This window comes from Amblyomma americanum, chromosome 7, assembly GCF_052857255.1.
Source record: "Amblyomma americanum isolate KBUSLIRL-KWMA chromosome 7, ASM5285725v1, whole genome shotgun sequence".
NCBI lineage: Eukaryota > Metazoa > Arthropoda > Arachnida > Ixodida > Ixodidae > Amblyomma > Amblyomma americanum.
In genome coordinates, this window is record NC_135503.1 from 23,657,101 (window position 1) to 23,680,339 (window position 23,239).

The window sequence follows — 23,239 nt, forward strand, 5'->3', positions numbered from 1 at the left end:
AAACTAATCTTAATGGCGCAGGAGCCTTATTGGTTTGCTCCCCATTCACTGCACATCGGTTCTGCCTCCGTCTTCTTCCTCCACACCTGCGGAGATTCTGAGAAGGCAACCCTTACGTCTGGCGTTTCCAATTCCGTCCCATCACCAGACACGGAAAGAAGGGAATGTTAGGTTGCTAGATAATCCAGTTGGCTTCCTCTCCCCTGGGTACACTTGGACTTCTGTACGCCCTGAGAATACCTTCAGCAGGAAAACGGGGAACTATCTTAGATTCTCGTTGATTGCCTTGCCTTAGCTATTAGGATTTATCTGCGTTTGAACGTCTTCGGGGCTCCTCGAGATCGATAAGGAGCATTTTCCGTGCACGTATACGTTAACAGGGAGGCGCTTGATAAAGGCGACGTGGATTCTGATAAGCGGATACAAAAGAAAAGACTCTTCAGAGAGTGCACGCTATAGGGACTCTAAATGGTCGCTTCGCCAGCCAGCCGGAAAACTAAGAAAACGGAGTACTTCTTCCTTCTGGTTTTTATAAAATTTTTGACGTATCGGTACGTGTGTTTTTTGGGGCGCAATTTGGCTGATGTCAGTGTATGAAGTAGCAACGAAGCTGGCTTTAAACTGAAATGAACACATTTTATCTCAAAATAAAGGCTATGCCTAATAACGCACCATGACAAGGCACTTTTGCTGAATCATATCTGCAGAATTCGACATGGCAGCTTTTCTTGGAGTGTAGAGCTACAGAGTGGCATAAAAAGCGGCATAAACTTTGTGAAGTACTGCTTCTTGAAATATAAGCAGCTATCTGCGAAGAAGGACGTGGAACTCAGGCGAACACCTGCGAAGCCTGTCCCGCTCAGGTGATGCGGACATCGATCCCCAGAGCGGCGGGAACAAGGCGTGGATTCTGGTTCTAGCATCACGACAGACAATTGAGCATCTGCAACAATGTCTCAGCTGACGAGCTCTTCCCCATATTACCACCGCTGGATACAACATCATGTACTACGTGCGCCCGATTAAATGGCACAACAATAAGAGGTGTGGAACGGTTCGCAATGCCATGCACCATTTCAAAAAAGAGTGCCCGACCACTGTGCGAATGTTACTCAAGATCGTCGAGAATTCGTGGCCCCACCCCTGAGCGAGTGTCAACTGTCCTCCCGGAAATAGTTTACATCAATCGACGCTGACATCATGTATATTGGTGTCGGATTAACTTTACTACGTCATCATTCATGGCTGATTTTACACTTCGGTTCAAATTACGCAACTGTTTCTCTGAACCAGCCAATTTTAACATCCGTAGGCGGAAGTAAATCGTCTTCCAAGTGAATACGATGTCGAAGATCAAAGCAATAATGCCCAGTCGTCTGAAACGTCTCATCTGAGAACAAACTTCTTCATGACGAACCTACCAAAGGCGCTCGTTTTGATCTAAACTCTTCATCAATCAACGCGACTGGGCTCTGGTACGTTGGGCGATGCACAGCACCGGCGTTTCGTCCAATTGGAAGCGAGAAATGCAGATTTTTTTCATGTTTGCTACAAAGAGGTCTCAGAAGACAATGCCAGCAACCATGGTTCAACCTACGATCCAACAACGCCTGTGCATGAGCTTAGTGCAGCGCTCAGTCGCGAGTATCTGCGGATAATTTAATATAGTTTCTGCATTGTATTTACTCGAAAACCTTCTGGTACACTCCTATGTCGCAAACCTGATTTGTGTGTACACCTTGCTTCACACTTATGTACGTGAATGCAAATCATAATGGATGCACTGTTCAGCGCCAGAGTAATTTTTTTTCTGTGGACGGTTTCTGCCCATACAATGTATATTCTCTTCTGCGAAAGATCAACATGTCATGTACCACCTGTGGAGGTTTACAGCTCGGAGGTCCACGTTGCTATTGAGAGCCGGCAATTATTGCAACATGCCTGTGATAAAAGGAATTATGTTACCGGCATCGGCTTCTTAAAGACACGTCATTCTGTTGTTTTTCAAATTACTGGGCTCACGGAGAACAGCGCTTTCATTTGCGCAGGGACAGAAGTGTGCCTGCCAGAACAAATTAATAGTTCAAAGACATCCTGACAGTATTTTGCTGCTTGATTTTGACTGTGAAAAGAATTTTATTTATTTATTTATTTATTTATTTATTTATTTGTTTGTTTGTTTATTTATTTATTTATTTATTTATTTATTTATTTATTTATTTATTTATCGATACTGTTTGCCGGAGGCCGTTACAGGGTGGTTGCAAGACAAATTATGCAAGATAGGAATGGTGGTGCAGTCAAGAACAGACCAATTGATCAATGTTACAGATTTTTGGCAGACCTTAGGCACCAATGGGCTATACCGCCGCCGTAATCAAAGAAACTGGTGATAACAAACCTACCATGACGATCACAACGTGATAACTTGGCGCATTTTGTCTGAGTCAAGCAGAAATTGCGGTCATAATCTTTTATCGTACCTTACGTGGACAATGATAATTCGTGCATTCCTTCTTTCACTGCTTTTGGGGCTTTCGATGGTTGTACCAGGTCCAAAGTTGGGAAAAGACAAGTGACTGTCCTAAAGGCAAATTTCAGGCTTTGACAATGTGATGGGAATTTTGCACGCAGTTCATTTTGCTTTGCTTTATACAATACGCTTCTGAATCATGTATACAGCCAATACTGAGGTGCAGCACGAACATTCGTATGTTTATGAACGAAGAAACAAGGTGAAGCTATAACAGATGTAGTAGTTCTTGAAGACCAGCACCATGGCATCATGCGAGGAGCCTCTGGTCTTATTTCTCTTTTTTTGTGTTCGATTATTCTATTAGCGGCAGCTCACGAAGGTCTATGTTTCATCTACATTTGTACTGTTGTGAAATGTATGTCAGGCACAAAAATCTACCTGCGCGTACTGAAAAGGGAAACCAGTATTTGAATAACTTTCAGAGAGATCCGCTGTTTGAAGGCAAGCGCAATAAATACCCGCGTTGCATTGAAGGAATACATTCCTCGGTTCCTTCTTACGAGCCCGGTGGCACACTATAGCTCACTTTCATCGGAGCCACTCCAACGCAGAACAGCGGCAAAGGTGAGCTCAGCTCTTTGCTAGGCTGGAGCCTGTCAGCAACTTCGGCATAGTGAAAGCTCGGTGCCGCAATACAAATACGCGGGGTCTTCTCACTTTAGCTCCCGAGTAGACCACCTCACTTTCCCGGCAACCACTCTGCATAAGGTGTGCGCCAAACTCCCGGGCCTGCCAGATGAGTTCGCGAGGCTATCGCGGGCACTCCGGAGGGTCATTTCCGGCGCACTCTCGACGAGCCGCATATCACTGGGGCAGCAGTGCTACTGCGTCCTCTGATGCTGCTTGTGGTAGGTGCACCCCCCCCCCCCCCCTCGTTCTTCTCCTTGGACTCACGCGAGAAGTGTACGTCGCCACCGCATCTCTTTCAGCGCTTGTTTGCTCATCGGTCCCTGCGGGGTGCGCGCCATTCCAGATGGCGCCGACCGGAATCGCGGGACTCGCTCCTGCCCCTGCTATTATTGCTGGTGTTTGGGTATGCGCTTGCGTTCTAGGCTCGGCAAGAATCTCCGCGAAGAGTGAATTGCGAGTTTGTTCGTTTGTCGTTCACTCCGTGTGCAAGCTCGGAGCAGGAGCTGCTTTTGTTCTCCAGACTTAATCAAAGCATCCTTTGGCATCATGTGTTTCGTACTCTTTGTTAGGCGAGTTCGGCGCATCTTTCGGTAATACTTGTTAGCGTGACGCAAGCTATTCATTCTCCTTGGATGAAAGACTGAACGCTGCTTGATAGAGATTTGCTGGGACTCGCGGGGCCTGGACGTCATCATTAAAGGAAACGAGAGGAATGCTCGGCGGCTGCTAAGACGCACTGATGCAATGGCCGACTACTAATGGCCTTCTGGAAAGACGCATAACTCATAGTTTCTGCAAGCTCTTTCGCTTCACGTTCTCTTCGTGTCCTTACATTCTTTCGGCACTAATTGTATGCAGTTTATGCGTACCCTCCGGCTGCCTTGCTTCCAAGTCATTCGTTACACAAGTGCTGAAGTGCAGATAGAGTCTAACGATCATCAGTTTTATCAAGATAGCAACATACAACACCTGTGTCATCGTATAGAAACGTGTGTTGCTAATTCAGCAAGAAGGGATCATTAGAATGTCCTCGCTTAATGGTATTGACAAAATAAATCCTCAATCATGATTATGGTAGCTACGAATCAAGTCGCTTTCTATGCAGCTGGCTTTAGTTATCATTACCACCACCATCATCCTCATCTCTTTACATTCTTATGTTCCTGGCTACGCTTGCCTTCCTCTAGACTTCACTTTGGCCCCTTTATTGAATTCATATTTCACACTGTCTACCAGTAGTGATTTTCTTGTATGCAGTAGAGGCTGTGCTATCGCTGTCAATGGCATTTATTAGATTATAATGTCCGGCAATTTTCAGATGCCCACAGATGTCAATGATGAAATTCATATTTCAAGTTCTTCCGGAAGTCAAAATTGTGTGCGCCAAACGACAGACACGAGAGCAATAATAGTTTTCCCAAAACAATAATTTTAAAGATAGCCTCCCATCATTCCGTTAGCGATGTCAAACAGGCGATTTTTACGGCCTAGACCATGCATGACGACTTCATACTTGGCACAGTCTGCCACGTAGCATACGAACGGCTGCCCACTAGAGAACAGCTTCCTTGGCTTCGGTGTAGTGTTCACTCGCAGTTTGTGTTTGCTCAAGTGATTGTGGTGGCTGGTGTTGTGTTATTGGATGCACGATTCACTCGGAAAAGACGACCAGCGTGCTTTAGCGCGCATTTCAAAACAACAAGGAGCTCAGCGGAAAATTGATTTGAGTTTTCCAGCTCCTCAACTGGTTCCCGACTCCGAGAGTGCGTTTGCTCGAATGATTTCATGCGGGTGGGTCACAAAGAAAGCATACTTCTGACGGAAGAGGTCCGTTTCACGATCGCAGAAGGCTGCAGATGTGGGTCGATGTGCCAGCGTTGCTCTAATACCCGCCACCCGTTGCCCTGCCAAATTATAGAGGGGCAGCTTTGAAGAGGAATCGATCGGCGGAAAGTTTAGTAGAACATTCGTTGTTTCAATCAATCAGAAAACATTAAAAAAAATGTTTTTCACAACGGTGCTTAATGTTCAGCTGCGCTGAGGCGGTTGCGAATCGGCGGATCCTAAGGATTGCCAGGTCCCCTCACCGGACTTAATGCAAATTAAATATTATTGTCGATGGCTTTATTAATAATCGAATGTGGACTTCCAGCAACTTTCAGCCGTTGTCATACTCCCAGTAACGTTCTTTAGCACAATATGCCGCCGGCACCAATGTTTCAACGTGTACAAGCAGCGTTAAAATTCTAGCTAAAGCTTTCAATAGCTCTTAGCACTAAGGCTATAAGTGCACTCGCGCATTTGTTGCAAATACTGGTTTTGCCGCTTCCCGAACCTCTCGTGCTCTAACCACTCGCTTCATCTTTCTACTATAAATCATGAAGGCTTGAACTTCGCTCTAATATCGAAGAGCGATGTTCTGTGTTTGGCTAAAATCATCCTCTTCACGACATTTTTTTTTTTTTAGGTGGCAGGTCAACGGTAAGATGCGGGTCATTAATACTGAAGTCGTGTCTCCGAAATTGTCACTTCCACTGTGAGAAAGCATGGAGAAAAAACCGCGGATTTGAGCTCGGTCTCCGTAATGTGTTGTTCTGTCACCGGTTTGCCTTTGGCGCAGCGAGGCAGCGTGCGCGTCCGGCTCGCTTCTCGAGAGTGACGTCATCACTGACGTCCTGCTAAGCAGCCTTCTGTACCGCGCGCGGGAGTTTCGATTTCTGTTCAAGAATTTTTGCTGCTCTAAAGTTATTGTTCGTGTATTTTAAATAATGAAGTCGCGTATTGAGAACAACGCAGCGAGCAATGGAAAGGAAAATTATAAATGTAATGTTAAGAGATCGGAAGCGAGCAGAGTTGGTGAGGGAGCAAACGCGGGTTTTTTAGATTGTAGTCGAAATCAAGAGGATAAATTGGGCTTGGGCGGGGCATGTAATGCGAAGTCAAGATGACCGCTGGTCCGTAAGCCTAACGGAGTGGATTCCAAGAGAAAGTAAGCGTAGCAGAGGCCGGCATGAAGTTAGATGGGCGGATGAGATCAAGAAGTTTGCGGGGATACGGTGGCCGCAGCTGGCAAAGGACAGGGTTACTTGGACATATATGGGAGAGGCCTTTTCTCTGCAGTCGGCGTAGTCAGGCTGATGATGATAATATATCATAGTGAGACTGCCACCAGCAACATAACAGAACAATTAACTGAACATAGCAAAAACACCACCGGAGCTGACCGTTCGGCTTTTTATGTGAATTAAGAATTATCCATTGTCATTAGGCAGTAATCTTATTTTGCACTGGCCTTTGCTCGGCTTAGTGTGACGTCGTGCCCCAGGCAAGCGCTCTTAGTACATTCCTGTCTACTAACATCTAATAAACACCCAGCGATTAAGTACTCCGCGAAGGCACGATGAAATCTTCGTAGCTTGGCGAGCCTTTATTCAGAGCCCCCAAAAAAGGAGGAAAAATATTCAGTGTCAGAAAAGCAGTGTCCTGGCTGCTATCATTCTCACTGTTCACCGTAGCCGCTTTCACGTTAGCCCTGCCTTCTTTTATTTTCACTACTTTTACTTTATTTCGTAGAAATAGATTATTTATTTGTGTATGTTTATGTTGATTTCAATGTAAAGCTTTGTTTATTCAATAAAGGCACACAGAAAAGCCGTGTCTCGGCTGCTATCATTGTCAACATTCACTGTAGCCGCTTTCACGTTAGCCCTGCCTTTTTTCTTTCATTTTATTTCGTAATAATATATTGTTTATTTGTGTATATCTGTATTATTTGTTTATTTATATGTAAAGTTTTGTATCACAGAGTGACAGGAGCCGCAGGACAGGTGAACATAGAGTACATACACAAAACAAAAAAAAGCAATTGCGATAAATGCACATATGAATAAAAAATTCCAAACAAAGAAATTGCAAAGAGACGGAAATGCGATTTTTCTGCGCAAACATTAGAAGTTTCCATTGCCAACGCATGAACAGCGAAGTTTTCGTATACAACTTCTTACGGTGGAGATGCTGATGCCGCTTTTCGCGTAGAATGCTTTCAATAAAAATATTTATTTTAAAGAGAAGCGCATGGGCGCATCTACAATTCACACCGGGCGCAAGAAACGAACGACAAACAAGCGAGCGATCCCGAAGCTTGCCTTATGCAGACGTCGGCTAAAACTTGTTTTCGTCTCCAAACAGTGGCGCAATAGTGAACGAGAACTGTCTGAAAGGACATTTTCTGACACCAAAGCAAGGAGAAGAGAAAATTGTCTCGCGAGGATCCATTGACGCGGCCTATTTACAAGCGCCATTGTGTCTACCAGGCTTCATCCGGATCTCGATGCGAACAGCGTTGAAAAACACTAAAGAAGGAGGGAATGTGACAACGCAGGCGCTGAACTGCCGCTGAAATTTTGTTGCGCACGTCAAGAAATACGTACAGCCTCTGCATACAAGAAGGAAAATAAAACGGCCGTATCCATGGCCGCTATCTGAGGCTGTCCGTCCATAATGGTTGACAAAAAAATCGCGTATTTTATTGAGCAATACCAGGAATGCACACTCGTTGCGAAGCCTTAAAGGTGCACTAAAAAGGATTCTGAGCTCGTCATTTTTTTATACCGCGGGAACTCGATATTCACGCCCCGAGCATTTTTAGACAACTTTGAATTATACGAATTATAACCTTGCGCGGCCGATTTTTTCATTAAATCGAATTAGTGAAATGTTTTAGGGGAATCCCCAAGGATGGAGTAAATTTGTAATAAGGGAGTAATCACTCATTGCTGCAGCCATATGGCTGCAAAGTGAAGCCGTACAGTTTTTTTTCAGCAACTTCGTAGTTAAAGAAAAATTCGTCCTGGTCCGGGGTTCAAACCCGGGACCATCGCTTCACCGGAGCAGTCGCTCTACCAACTGAGCTAACCGGGACGGCAAGCTTATGGTAGGGCGAGAGCGAATTGATCAATAACTAGAAGTGGGAACAGTGTTGGTCAAATGTTTTAGGGGAATCCCCCAAGGTAGAGGAAATTTGTAATAAGGGAGTAATTACTAATTGCTGCACACGGTTGGATTTCAATGAGTAATTACTGCCTTACTATAAATTGAATTAAACGTCCCGGCTGTCGCCTTTTTTTATATTTGAGCTTACCTCAGAAAGTGGGAGGAGTCTGCCGTCGCGTGGAGTGCCTTTCAGCCAGTCCTGTGGCGGCTTGACGCTTTGCCATTGGCGGAGTGATACCTAAAGCAAATATTCAGCGCATATTTCTACTTCCGTGGACCTAATTGGCGGCAATGTTGTCTGCTACTGAAACTGTTTATTCATGAAAACCTAATATACAAAATAAAACCGTAAGCGAAGCCACCACGCGACTGGGTGAAAGGCACTCCACATGTTGGCTGACTGCTCCTACTTTCGCGGGTCAGTTAAAGAGAAAAAAGAGCCCCGCCCCGGTGGCTCAGTGGTTAGGGCGCTCGACTACTGATCCGGAGTTCCCGGGTTCGAACCCGACCGCGGCGGCTGCGTTTTTATGGAGGAAAAACGCTAAGGTGCCCGTGTGCTGTGCGATGTCAGTGCACGTTAAAGATCCCCAGGTGGTCGAAATTATTCCGGAGCCCTCCACTACGGCACCTCCTTCTTCCCCTGTTCTTTCACTCCCTTCCTTATCCCTTCTCTTACGGCGCGGTTCAGGTGTCCAACGATATATGAGACAGATACTGCGCCATTTCCTTTCTCCAAAAACCAATTATTATTATTATTATTAATATTAAGAGAAAAGGCGGGATCCGGAACGTTTATATCGATTTAGTAGGAAAATAGGCCCGCATGACAATGGTTCGAAGTTTATAAGAATGCTTGGAGCGTGTAGATCGAGTTTCTGTGGTAAAAACACGACCTCATAATCCTCTTTGGTGCACCATTAAGCGACAACAACCATTCTTCGTTTTTGTTGAGGTATTGCTTCTTCTTTGTTTCTCGTGTTCGTTCACTGTGTATTCCGTGAAACATAAAATACAATCTCAGCTGTAGGTAAATCCCTGTGTCTCCTTCCCGCATCTGGCCGCCGCAGTGGCTCAGTGGTTATGGCGCTTGGCTGATGACCCAAAGCACACGGGTTCGATCCCGGCCGCGGCGGTCAAATTTCGATGGAGGCGAAGTTCCAGAGGCCCGTGTACTGTGCCACCTCAGAGCACGTTAAAGAAGCCCAGGTGGTCGAAATTTCAGGACCCCTTAACTACGGCGTCCCTCATATCCTGAGTCGCTTTGAGACATTAAACACCCATAAACCATAAACCAATCCTTCCCGCATCCAAGTCTTTAGTTTTGTAGCGCAGTTGGAAAAAATTATGTACCAAGTAGCCCAGTGCGGTAGTTGGCCCATGGTACACGCTTCTCGGGGTACTATACTTGGTGCGAGCGTGCGCTTCTTAAGGAGAGCGCTGAGGCAGGGATGTTGCATGCATTAGCCAAAAATTCCCTCAGTTAGACAAAGTCCTATTTCAGGCCCCTTTTCTTTGCAGCAGCTTTTGAAACTCCTGCAATTCAGAGAACGCGAGACAATTTCGTTGTTAAAATTTCCTCATATTCGCAAAATCTTGCCTGCATAAGTTAAAATTCTCCGTAAAGACATCCAAATGTGCTGAGGAAAAGCGGTGATGTGGTATCGAACGCTGCCCATAAGCACCTAAAGGAAATAACTGTGTAACCAATCCGCGTCATTCGGCAGGGTTTAGATGAATTGAAAGGTTTGTCACTTGTATTCAACAGCTTATGCAGGACCCTACAAACTTAACGACGAAATGGGTCTAAATTTGTATTCCTGTTTTTACGTTTCCAGTTGAATATATGGAATTGCTAACGGCTCTTCGCAGAGCTTGCGTAACATCCTTTTTTTTTTCGGTGTTTGTCAAGTGTTTATGGTGGTTTACACACGTACCACTAGCGTTGTCCGGCAGGTACTTTGTAGAGGCCATAAAAATCCGTAAATATAATTTTGAATAAATCTCCTGAATTGTCCTGTGGTGCATTTCGTTGCTTGCTTACTACTACTATTTCAGGTTTTATTTCTTCATTGTTTTGTTGTGTGTACACTAAATACCAGAAAGCTTGAATAAATCAGTTTAATCATTGCGTGCTTTTACGTGCTCACACTACTTTTCTCTATGAATGACCATGCACTTGAAGATTCCAGTTACTTTCGGCCGTTTCGGTATCCCGAGAGAACCCCTGACTCTCAGTAACTAGTCGCTTTCGCATTCAATCCGCACCCATGACCTGATCATGGCAGCAGAGAGAAGCGCTTCAGTCATTTCCCTTCCCTCTGATTCACTCCGTCATGTAATTTACGCGACGACAAAATTTGTTCTCTTTTTTTTTTCGGAAGCGCAAATTATTTTGGCGAATCAGTGCAGGCCACCACTGGAAACTGAGCTTGGCAATGTTTAACCCTAAAATGAATATGGACAGAACATGTAAAGCGAGAGAACTGACGGCCGTTGGTCTACTGAGATATGAGAGCAGGTGCCAAGGGAAGCATAATGTAGTAGAAAAAAAAAGAAGTGACGACCTTGGTAAATTTGCGGGGATAGTGCAGTGGTGATTAGCGCAAGACAGGAGTAAAAAGGAGACCACTAGAAAAATTTCTTGCAGTGAACTAAACTCGATAGATGAGGTTTCTTTTGCAGCTCCTCTTCACACTGTTTGTGAAGTACTGCCTCATGTACGCACTAACTCGCAAGCAGGCACGCGCACACAGACACAGGGAGGCAATATTCTTTGTCTTTCCCTCGCAACCGAAGTCCGCATAAGGCTTCGCCTCATTGCCCCAATCTCACTATAGGTCAGGCGAGCAAGGCAGCCGCACTCGCTCCCAAGATGCGTGGATAGCGGGAGCGCAGGGGGAGAGGCGATCCCCAAGGAGGAAGCGATCCATCTTCGTCGGAGCAGAGACGCGCCTGCCGAAGGCACCTGCCCGTTCCCGTGCGCGGCGCGGTCGTGCGTATTCGCCGCTGGAAGGGCGTCCTATATACCGTGTATCCGGCGGGAATCCCCTCATAACGAGCGGAACGTAAGCACCGCACGGTCTCAAGCCAGCCGTGCGAACATTCGGATGAATGATTCGGAGGCATGGGGTGCCTGCTTCTACGACGGACCGCGTTGCCCCCATAAACTGTAACGATTCCAGTTACGCGCCGTTAGAGCCTATCACGGTGGCTGAGCGGCACTTCACCCGTCAGGTTTATTGTATTTTTTTTTCTGCTGGTCTTGTTCGTACTCTTCCGCTCTGTGCAAAGCTTGATAACAGCTAGTGCATTCTTTCCTTCATGTTTTAGACCGCTTAAAACTACTGAAATAAGCGTTTACTACAGATCTGCTCTTCTGTTTTTTCATGCCACTGCCGCATGGTGGCCTCTCGTCATCATCATCATCATCATCAGCCTTACTACACCCACTGCAGGGCAAAGGCCTCTCCCATGTCTCTCCAATTAACCCTATCCTTTGCCAGCTGCATCCACCCTTTGCCTGCAAACTTCTTAATCTCATCCGCCCACCTAACCTTCTGCCGCCCCCTGCTCCGCTTACTTTCTCTTGGAATCCACTCCGTTACCCTTAAGGACCAGCGGTTATCTTGCCTTCGCATTACATGCCCTGCCCAAGCCCATTTCTTTCTCTTGATTTCGACTAGGATGTCCTTAACCCGTGTTTGTTCCCTCACCCACTCTGCCCGCTTCCGATCTCTTAACGTTACACCTATCATTTTTCTTTCCATGGCTCGCTGCGTTGTCCTTAACTTAAGCTGAACTCTTTTCGTTAGCCTCCACGTTTCTGCCCCGTAGGTGAGTACCGGTAAGATTATGCTGTTGTACACTTTCCTCTTGAGGGAAATTGGTAAACTGCCACTCGTGATCTGCGAGAATTTGCCATATGCGCTCCACCCCATTCTTATCCTTCTAGTTATCTCCCTCTCATGATCCGGATCAGCTGTCACTACCTGCCCTAAGTAGACGTATTCCGTCACAATTTCGAAGCTCTCGCTGCCGATTGTGAACTGTTGTTCCCTTGCTAGGCTGTTGAACATTACCTTGGTTTTCTACATGTTAATTTTTAGACCCATCGATCTGCTCTGCCTGTCTAACTCATTGATCATGATTTGCAGTTCACCTCCTGAGTGACTCAGCAAGGCAATGTCATCGGCAAATCGCAGATTATTTAGGTATTCTCCATTTATTCTTATTCCCAACAGTTCCCAATTCAGGCCTCGAAATACCTCCTGTAAACATGCGGTGAACAGCATTGGCGAGATCGTGTCTCCTTGCCTGACGCCCTTCCTTATTGGAATTTTATTCCACTCGTATATGTGACTTAAAGGATATTCTTTCTACGTGCCATCAGCACAATTTTCCAGCAGAGCACTGGACAATGATACTCTCCTCGGCTTGCTGAAGAGATTCATTAATGGCTCGCAGTGGATGAAAACCTTGGGACTTGCTGCCAGCTGTTGAGCCAGTAATAGAAAATAGCTACCCAGTTACTTCTCCTCATCTTTCATCATCGTAGCCCCAGAGGTTCTTCTCTACTCATCACTGTCATCTATATGCAGTCGGACCAGTCACTCTCAATACGGAACACGCAAAATTTATTCACATCATATACAATGCAGCGACAACGTTGCAGGCATCCGGGTGCGGCCTCTCATCTCGGCAGCCTGGTTCAGCTACTCTTCGTCGGCTCTTTGTGCCGTCCGCCTCTCGTTTGGGGCTTCTTTTTTTTCTCTCTCGGGGTCCCTCTTAGCAGCGGGCTCTTCGTAGCTCTACCCTTCTTCGTTGTTTTTTTTTTCAAATTCATTCCCTTGCGAAGGCATCTAGCCCCGGTTAGGTCCAGGAACCCGGCGGTCGTTATGCAGACCACTGCCAGATCAGGTGACACCCTTTCTCGAGGAAGCGTGCTTTGCAGGGGCCAGCGATTCACTTCTACTAACAGCCGTCTCTCCGGCGTCAGCTTGCCGGCCCATCAGCCAGTGAATACGTCTCTGCGGCACGTAGCGCGTTTGCCAGACTAGGGCCACGCGCGTACACATACACGCAGCGTCCCTCCCTGTCGTCTGTCGTGTGTCGTGCTTCGTCTGTCGTCTGCTGTCTGATGTCATCTGCTTGCGTCTGCCTTCGGCTGCTTTCCGGCTTATAGGCGCCAGTCTGCCGAACCCCACACCACAGCGCGCAGTAGTGAAATTTCTCTTATCCGTCGTCGCCTGAGCCACACGCGACACTCACAAAAACACATCCCCTCCAGCCATCTTACTCGTGAGAGGGGGTGAACCAACGGGCGCAACCTACAATCAGCGTCATTAACAACGACTGTATTGCGAGAAACGATGAAAAAAACGGTACCTGGCAACGACCTGGCGAATATTGTACACGCATATGGTGTTTCCAACGAGACTACTTAAGGTGTAGCGTCCTTGGATGTAAAAGAAAAGAAAACTTGCTCCTTTTGAAATGTGTTGGCGTAACTTCTAGATTAATTAAAGAATCAGATAACCGGGACGCAGAAGAAAGTTTCGTGCAAGAACAAAAACAGCATTGAACCCAAGCTTCTAAAGGAGGGCTGACGCTTTACTCCAGCGAACACTCGAGGTGAACAGCTAAAGTTCTTGAGCCGCCTCGACAATGCACATTTCATAGCAGTAAAAGAACTGATTACTTGAGAGAGACACTTTTTTTAATGAGCGTTCACATGTTTTTTCATGTATGAATAAAAGCAAGCTCCCGAGTCTGATGCACCAAACCTTACCATTGTCATTTCGCGACTTCAACTTTCATCTTTCTATTCATTCACAGTCATTTTTTTTTTGCGTGTGTTTCACCCGTATTTATCAAACTTCTTTTAAACTTCCTTCTTTCCTCCCACGCAAACGGCGCGTGCATTCCCATTCGACGGGTCGCTGATGAGAGCCCCGTGTAAAGTGGAGCGGAAATTAAAATGTGCTCCGTTCTCTAAAGACCGTTCGAAAATGACGGGGGCTGCTGGCGGTGCCGGTCGAATAGCCTCCCCCCCCCCCCCCCCTCCTCCTCCCCCAATCGACGAGCCACCAAGCCCGCGAGAGAAAGGCGTTAATCGAAACCCCGTTTTCCGCTCCTCCCAAAAAATCTCTCTGTTTCCGCGGAGAGGTAGAGTAGGAAGGGTGTTCACCAGGAACCCAAACACTGAAACAAACGCACTGTCTCGCCTGTACTGCAACGGCGAAGCACAGACGAAGCACCGCGGCAGCCTTCGATGACAATGAGGCCATAATCGGCGACTGTGAAAAAAAAAAACAGAAACGGAGGGACCTATCGTCGCGAACAACTAAGCAAAAATACAAAAAAGAAGGAGTCGAAATCGAAATTAAAGTGAACGAGTGAAGAACGACGATACAGTGATGACTGAACGGAGAGGAGGTTTGTGCGGGGAGAGGCATAGAGCGCACTATACCTGTCGGAGCAGTGAGAACAATTTGAGAGCGAAACTGTCAAATCGCGCGTGCTTTGAGTCCGATCCGAGTGCCCTACCGCGATGGTTCACTCACTCACTGGCAGCGTACATGTCTACTGCTTGCGGGAAAAGCCGTCTCGCCGGGTTGAGCGCTATAAGCGCTTCGTTGGTGGCTCCCCCGCGCGCGCTTGGTCGCCCAATTTAAATGCAAATGCCCCGTCCTCACCCTGCCGAACATCTCCTACTGTACCACCCCTCAGTGTAGAGATTTTTTGGAGCTCGAGAAGTGCAGTCGGAAAGTGAAACACCCAAGTATAGGGGAAATTCGGCAGCCTCGCGCAAATCGTCACATTCGCATTTCCCCTCTCCAGCACCCCTTTTCTATTCACCTCTTTCGCAATAATTCCGTCCCTTTCCCCCCGCCACTGTCTGAGCATTGGTTCTTCTTTTCTACTAGCTCTGAGCATGGCAGCAACGACTGGGAGCTAAATCTTTATTCCTGTAAATGCGAGTGGGATAAGGAATGTGTGAGTGGCTGCATTGTGCAGAAGTTTCGTCACTGCCACCGACAGCTGTTTTGCGTAATCGTCGGACAAAAAGTGTAACTCTTCGGCTTTGTCTCTCGTTTTTTTTTAAAGTTCTTGCCGAGATACTTTGTGCGCGAAATTTGTTGCCACGAAATGAAATATAATAGATACAGAAGTCGAGTAACATAAGGCTTTTTAAAGAGATGATTGCACTGATGAGCTCCATAAAATATAAAAGTCGAAGACAATTCAGAGGTGAGCACAGTTTTCTAGATGAGTGCTGTAAACATGTTCTACCACACAAAAAACGGAAATTTCAAAGTGCCTTCAAACTCTTATAGGCATAAATATGCATTGAGTGCAATACTTACAGTTATACATACGCCAACGCAAGAGCAAATGCATTCAGCAATGTGGTGCGGGAGCGAGTTCGTTAAAGTTGCGTAAATGTCACAAGAAAGCAGTGGATAGTATTATGTTGCCTGTTTTAATGATTATAACCTTGGGCAAGCAGACGCAGAAGCCAACGTTAGATTTTTGCCTAGACCAAATTCATACCAGAAACCTCTGTAGTCACGTGAAACATGACAAATGCCAGGCAGAATGTTGAAAGTATGCCCCGCGTATTCAAAACGAAAAAAAAACGTGGTATGTGTGGCTGGAATGTGTTAATGACTTCGCTGTTTTTAGGGAGACTAAGCTTCAGTACTTTCGTGATTTTTTTTTCTTTTTTATGATAGAGGTGCATATAGATAAATCCAGGTACAGGTTCCCTGACGGACGTGTACGAAACGCCTAATTTGCCTGTTAGTAACGACGCACCGCGACGCCTTCTGCGGCGCGATTCACCTCACGCAGAATGTCCCACATGTCCTTAGCTCTCTAAATTCGCTCCTTTTACGGTTAGAGTAGCCGCATGCATGACGTCATGATAGCTCGCGACGTAACAAGCGACGCTATTATGTGGGGACCAACCAGGGATTGTCATTCTGACCAATCCCTGATTGGTCCGAACATAATGACATTGCTTGTTACGTCACGAGGCAATCACCACAGCTTACCCGTGTCGCTAACGCGAATGTAGAGGCGAATGTAGCTGCCGCTGAAATTCGCAGTACTACAACCGTTTTTAAAATAAAATATTTTCTCTCACGCCAACCTCTCTGTTTTTCATCCCAAATAACTCATATCACCCCCTCCCTTGCATCGAGTACATCGAATGGTCTGCGGATTTGTCGCCTATGACGTTGGCGGAGCCACACCCGGCAGCATGATTCCATCTTTTCGCTTGATTAAATAGGGGTGAAATGACCTTAATCTCAATGTGAATATAGCCATCCGGTGCGTTATTCTCTCCGTACTTCAATATTATTGTGAAAAAAAAAACTCAATGGCGCTCGCATGCCCGACACGATAGAAATGCGTGAGCGATCGCCGTTACGAACTAGGCTCACTGACTACACACGTTTTCCTTTTTAATTTATTTTAATTTGCGTTCTCAGCGTCTTCGTTCTCGTCATCTTCTTTTAACGCCGTGACACCGGCCATTGTTTACTTTTCATTCCTAGTTCAGTAGGAGTTTTCACACCTCTCCTGGCGCAGTGGTGTAGCAGTTAACGGATGCGCCGCTGCCCTATGATGTCAGGTGCTGCCATCAGCGGGGATCGTGCGAAACAGGTTGCTCTTCCCGAACAACCTCTCGCGACCAGTCATTAATATACCTGCCATCTGCCACGATAGGCAGTCTGCTCACAATCCGTTGGGCAGCGCTTCACTCCTAGGACCTCACCTAGAGTCGCCGCTTTCAACACGACGTGTCCACTTAATGTTCAATTATTAATAAATTAAAAACCTAATATCGGAAAGAACTTACCGCGCGTTGTTCTCAACCAAATGCTCGCGCATTACGATACGTTTGCGCGCCTACATAAACTGCTGCAAATCAGTATAAAGCGGCAACGTTCTTTCACGCCAGTGCCGGCAATTTTTGTATAATTCATACGCTTTTCCGGTTGAATTCATACTTCGACCAGAACTTCGAAGAAAGCTAGACGGCCCGAATATTACGAAGCTAAGCGCAGTTCCTCGAAGCACGCTGCCGGTGGTGTGAAGCCCACAGAATCCACTTCAAAAACATGTCCTCGTGTGGAAAAGGTTTATGATTGGGCGACCACCATGCCGCGATCAGTAGTAATAGAGAAAGCAACCGTAGCATGATTACGAACTTTGGAACCCATACACATGTAATTCGGAGCCCACATAAGCAGTTGGAGATTAACAAATTGAGTCAATACAGAGAAAAACTGTCTGATTTATATGCCGTCGTTATTATAGCGACTTTACGCCCTCTTCCTTACTCGTTCCCTGAACCTAACCTTGCTCTCTTCACGTCGCCGCATTGAATTATTAAAATTATGAATTGTTTCGTCAAATATTCGTTTAGGCACTCATATAACACCTATGTTAACTTCGCGTGAGAATCATCAATAAGAAGACATCACGACCTAAACTTAATATATTACTATGCACGTATACTGTTCAAATTCAGCCTTTTCCCCCTTTCCATCGAAAACAGGAATGCACTACATGAACCTATTCGCTCACGTCTTTCTCGATGTTTTGCAACTGCCTTTTAAAGGTGCACTAAAGAGGAATCTAAACTCGTTTTTTTATCGCGGGAACTCGATCTCCACGTTCCAGGCATTCTTTGAAACTTCGAATTATGGTCCAGTGCGGCCGATTGCCCTAATTAAATCGGATTAAACGTCCCGGCTCTCGCCCATTTTTTTTAACTCAACGCGGTAGGTAGGAGGAGTCAACCAACGTGTCAGCCAGCCCCGTGGCGGCTTGCCGCTCTGCCATCGGCGGAGTGATACGTAAATCAAAGAGTTCACGTGTATTTTTATCTCCGTGGGCCTAATTTGCGGCTATATTTTCTGTGACTGAAACTGTTTATTCACAGAAACCTGAAAACAAAATAAAATCGAAAGCGAAGCCCCCACTGGACTGGCTGAAAGGAACTCCACGCGTTGGTTTACTCCGCCTACCTACCGCGTTGAGTTCAAAAAAAGGCGGGAGTGGGGCCGTTTAATCCGATTTAGTTACGGCAATCGGCCGCACAAGGCAATGATTCGAGGTTTTTAAGAATTTCCGGAACGTGTAGGTAGAGTTCCCCCGTTAAAAAGGCGAGTTCAGATTCCTCTTTAGTGCACCTTTAAGACTCATTGTATTCGCACAACCCTGCCCGCCTGCCGAGTGTAAAATCTTGTTTTTTTTTTGCCCTTCTTTCTCTTTTTTGTTCTGTGTGAGCACACTAGTATTTTGTATAAAAGGGGGTCATTTGTACAAATCTTCATATGCTATACCCCGAAGTTAATGCTTCTACATCTTATTTAACCTACTCCGGCTGAAACGCACATTGTGCTGCAGTGTGTATAAATAAATAAATAAATAAATAATTAAATAAATAAATAAATAAATAAATAAATAAATAAATAAATAAATAAATAAATAAATAAATAAATAAATAATCTCAAGTTTTGTTTCAAGAGCTTAATGAATGCATAAATTTGACATTGATGTTTTGTATGCGTAAGCTTAACTTATTTTATACACTTTTCTTCTTCCCCCAATTATCTCTGGAGACGGTAGAGGAAACACATATATCTGCTTGTCTCCTTCTCCTTCTTTCCTCTCATTAAAATTCCTTTCTCTCTCTCTCTCTGCTTGCCTCTGTCTCTCCCAGCTCTTATTCGTGGGCCACAGCTCACATCACGAACGTTAGTAACGAAATTAATCGCCCTTGCTCAATTCAATTCCTACTACGTGTCACTGGAGACGTCGGCGCGCGGAAGGGGCTTCAGATACTCCTCGTCACACTGGTAAATAAAAAAAAAATTGTTATAAGACCATTCATCGCCATTAACATGCCTGCCGGCATACAGCTCACTTGAATAGGACAAGCTGTCGGGCTAGTGGGTGTTGCATGGTTTTCAGCAGCGCGTAGCATTACTAGGACAGTGCACAGGAAGACAGGACAAACAAGCGACGAACTTCAACTTTAATTTGAAACATCGCCGAACCGCAGCAAAACTCCTGTTGGGTGTTTCGTTTCTGTGGGTATATAGACTATGGTCTGTAGATTTTCCGAACTAAAATTGATGTTGGGAACTTGATTGTCTTCGCGTCCTTCTGTGCTCTGTCCACGTGCGATGCTAGAAACAGTACAACTCACGTAGCATATATAGCAGGGTTTGGTTTGGTCTATGGGGTCCAAAAGCGACTTGGCCTATGAGGGACGCCGTGGTAGAATGCTTCAAATAATTTCGGCCACCTGGGGTTCTTAATGTGCACTTTCATCTCACAGTAGACGAGTCTCTAGCATTTCCCCTCCATCTAAATGCCGGTGCAGGTATCGAACCCGCGTCTCGGTAAGCATCTTTGGTAAACAAGCTGGGAAATTCTCTGGGACGCCCTTGGACACGTCTCTGGGATTATATCTGCGTAACGCTCGGCTGCTGACCCGAAAGACGCGAGTTTGATCCCAGCCACGGGAATCGAATTTCGATGGGGTGAAATTTTAGAGGCCCACGTACTGTGTGATTTCAGTACACATTAAACAACCCCAGGTGGTCGAAATTTCCGGAGCCCTTCACTACGACTCTCATAGCTTGAGTTGTTTTGGGAGGTTAAGCCTCGATAAACCATAAACGTATCTGCATAACATTTCGTAACTTTGCACCTTAGATCCTTAGCTCAGAGCTTGGGAGCCGAGGCGCGAGGCTTATAGCCGCTGGGATGTTTCTTGGACGTCCCTGGACAAGTCACTGGGGACGTCTTTTGGGAACACTGAAGAACCCAAGAGCATGGCTCTTGATTTGGCAGCCGAGGTGCGAATGGCTGCAGTAGCGTCGCCGGCGTCGCAAGCGCTTCGGCCGGACTGCCATGTATTATTGAGCGACGGAGCGCCAGCAGAAACGTCGCCGGGCTGGCCGTCAGGGGCGCTCACGGCGCTTGAGTCCCGATCGGCGGCGACGGCGGCGCGAGAGGCGCTGGGGCTCTGTCGGCGGCAGCAGCGCCGGCGCGTTGACAGTCGCCGGCTCAGAGGCCGCTGGTCCGAGTGTTTCTTGCCGCAGCCGCGCGCGCGAGCCCACGACGCACGCCCCATGTCGACAAGGTGAGAGCGCCGATGGGCCGCCTTTGCTCTTTTTGTATCGCCTCCCACCCTCCTCGTCTCCTTTCCTGTCCCGTGTAGAGTTCCCCGCGGGATATTTTTTTCTCGCGGATTCTTTTGGCCACGAGTGCTTCACACACTATCGACAGATCTCTACGAGACGCTGCATTTACACGAAGAGGCACAATTACACGGAAAAACGCGTGAAACAATAGCAGCAAAGAACGGAAAAACCTTTCCTGAAGGCATCTATGACTAAACTTTGTTCGTCCCGCCCAAGTCACGGGATTCCTCCTGACTTCATTCGCAGTTCCAGTGCACAATCCAGACTCCGCATTCACAAAACACAATCGTATGAGGCACGCGACGGATTGTTCCGCTACTGAGTTCCTGCGTCGCGGTGTTGTTCCTATTTGTCGGCTTCGCGTCGCGATTGGCAACCCCTGTCGCATTACGAGAAGAAGGAGCCGGCTGTGCGAAAAGCATCGCACGCGCTGCCTGCCACCACGCCTTCCTGCTCGTTAAATGAATGCCCTGTCGCGTCATCGCGTGTTGCTATCGTCCCGCTCGATCGCGCATCGCTCGAGGGCGGCGCGCGTGGCTTGGCGGCGGAAGCGATCCGTCAGTCATTTTCGGCGGTTACCTATTCCGGCACGTTCGAAAGGTGCAACGATCCCCGAAGCGGGGGTAGAGTACCGCTGGAAGAAGAAACAGGTAATGACGCCACTACAGCTCCTTAACGCGCGCTCGCTTGCTCGCCGCACGTGGTCGGGAGAGAGCGGGTAATTAGGGTATCTGCGGCTGGCTGCCGCTGGCATGATGGAAAACACGCGCCTCTTGCACTCCCACGAGATGTCAGCCATTTTGCCGATGCTTCCTTTCGATATTTTTTTTTACTGACTAGAATCGCTGGCAGTATTTCGCAGTTTGCCTTTTGCTCTCCACTAGGAATTCCGGCATCAATCTGTGCATCAATAATATGCGAGCTTTCCGCTGGTGCTCGTTTTATTGGCTTTGGTATTATGGTGCTAAACGTCCCAAAGCGACTCAGGCTGTGAGAGACGCCGTTCTGGAGGGCTCCGGATAATTACGACCACCTGGGGTTCCTTAACGTGCACTGACATCGCACAGTACACGAGTCTCTGGCATTTCGCCTCCATCGAAGTACGACAGCCGCGGCCGGTACCGAACCCGCGTCTTTCGGGTCAACTGTCGAGCGCCATAACCACTCAGCCACCGTTGCGGCTGGTGCTCGATCGTTTCATTGCCTGTCAGTTTAAAAAATCAGCTGGCTCATTATAATACTGGAAGTGGTCTTTTATTCGCCGTGCTTGCAAAAATGTCCATTTAGTGCCGATCTCCCGCCTTGCGGTTTGCCCATACGCACCTTCCTCAAACTGGCGATGCGTCTATTGTACGTATTTAAGAGATTAGCTAGCGCCTTTTTTTTTTTAACCCAAGAAGACTCGTTCGCAGAAGTGACAGTTGCGGTATCGTACGCAAACGCTCAGGGATCTTAATTCGGGTAGATTTTAAGGTAGGTACTAAAAACTACCGGCAATTGGTGTTTATTAGCCGACATAGTTCATTCAAGGCGATATCCACTAAGCTTTCGTTTTTCGCTGAGAAACAGCATTTTGCTTTAAGACTGAGTTACGGCTGAAATAAAGGTTTGAAATTTTGCTCACTCTTAAGATAAGAGTATCCAAAAAAACAGAGGTCAGCAGACTACAAAGTACACATGCGCGTCTGGAGGAGACTTAAGAGATTTGTGATCCACTGAGCATCTGGCGAAGCTAACAATGCCCAAATAGCGGCGCATAGATGATAATTACTGGAACATTTTAGCTAAACATTCTTTCACCTGATGTTGTTTCACAAAAACAATTACAAATATTGCAGCTGACAGGACGCTGCGTGTCAATTATTGTTGTTAGTATTCGCGATGCCCATTATTTAATGCTTCGCGTTAGCTTTAAGGTCTTAAACTAAGCACTCAAGACAACTTGGCCAAGTGAGTTCGAGTGATGCGGAGACAGCTCTACGTTGTGTCTTCAACACACTTTACAATTTACGACAACACAACAAATACTCCTGCGCTGTGTCTTTCTTGCTGTGTCCCGTCTGTTGGACTGCACCCACGGACAACTAAATACTCAGTTGAGACAAATTATCGTACAAAGCCTTTGCAACAGCTAGAAGTCAAGTTGACGGATACGATAATGACGTCACCTCCATAGTTTTGTGTGTCGTGAGTGTGGGACCGAGCTCAGCATCTCCAATGTTTTTTTCAATGTTCAGTTTCGAAGCTGACTACAGGTTGCACGAGTGTCTTCGGAGCTTGGAGTTACGTTTCGAGCGTTTTGTTCGCAGCGACACAAAAGAGATTCCCTTCGTGCTTCGAGCTTCACGTCTGAGTAACGACACTCAATTCGGTCGTCGCTCAACCTTTTCTTAACACAGTAACTAAGGAAGTCCACTGAATTTTAAAACCTCTAAGTCATGGCCTCGTATACTATTCGCTGTTTGAATGGAGACAGTGGAAAGACTCAAGCTGTCCGCCCAGCTTCACGCACGCTAGTACTTGCTGAGGGGAAGCAAGAAAAAGCGCCAATTTTTTGCAGTCCTATTATTACCGCGCATAAGGAAGCGCTCAAAAGGCGAGATGACTCAATTTTGGTAGTGTTGACAGAAAATAAAAATTAGTTTTTCAGGAAAGAAAATTTCGCCGCATTCGTCTCACATCTCAGTGGGCACCCAAATCGCGCCGTAAGAGAAGGGAGGAAGGTGCGAGTGAAAGAAGAAAGAGAGAGAGAGGTAAAGAACTCCGGAATAATTTCGACCGCTTGGCGGATCTTTAACGTGCACTGGCATCGCATAGCAAACGGGCGCCTTTTCGTTTCGCCTCCATC

At 46.6% G+C, this 23,239-nt stretch overlaps 1 protein-coding gene across 2 annotated transcripts in view; it reads left to right on the forward strand.

Annotated features, from left to right (window-relative positions):
- Positions 1-20,176: 20,176 nt before the first annotated feature.
- Positions 20,177-23,239, forward strand: part of LOC144098690 (metabotropic glutamate receptor-like) — a 241,144-nt gene continuing 238,081 nt past the window's right edge. For both annotated transcript variants that reach the window (XM_077631506.1, XM_077631505.1), the window contains exon 1: positions 20,177-20,330. The gene's annotated coding sequence lies outside the window, so the exon portion shown is untranslated. The remainder of the gene's footprint in view (positions 20,331-23,239) is intronic.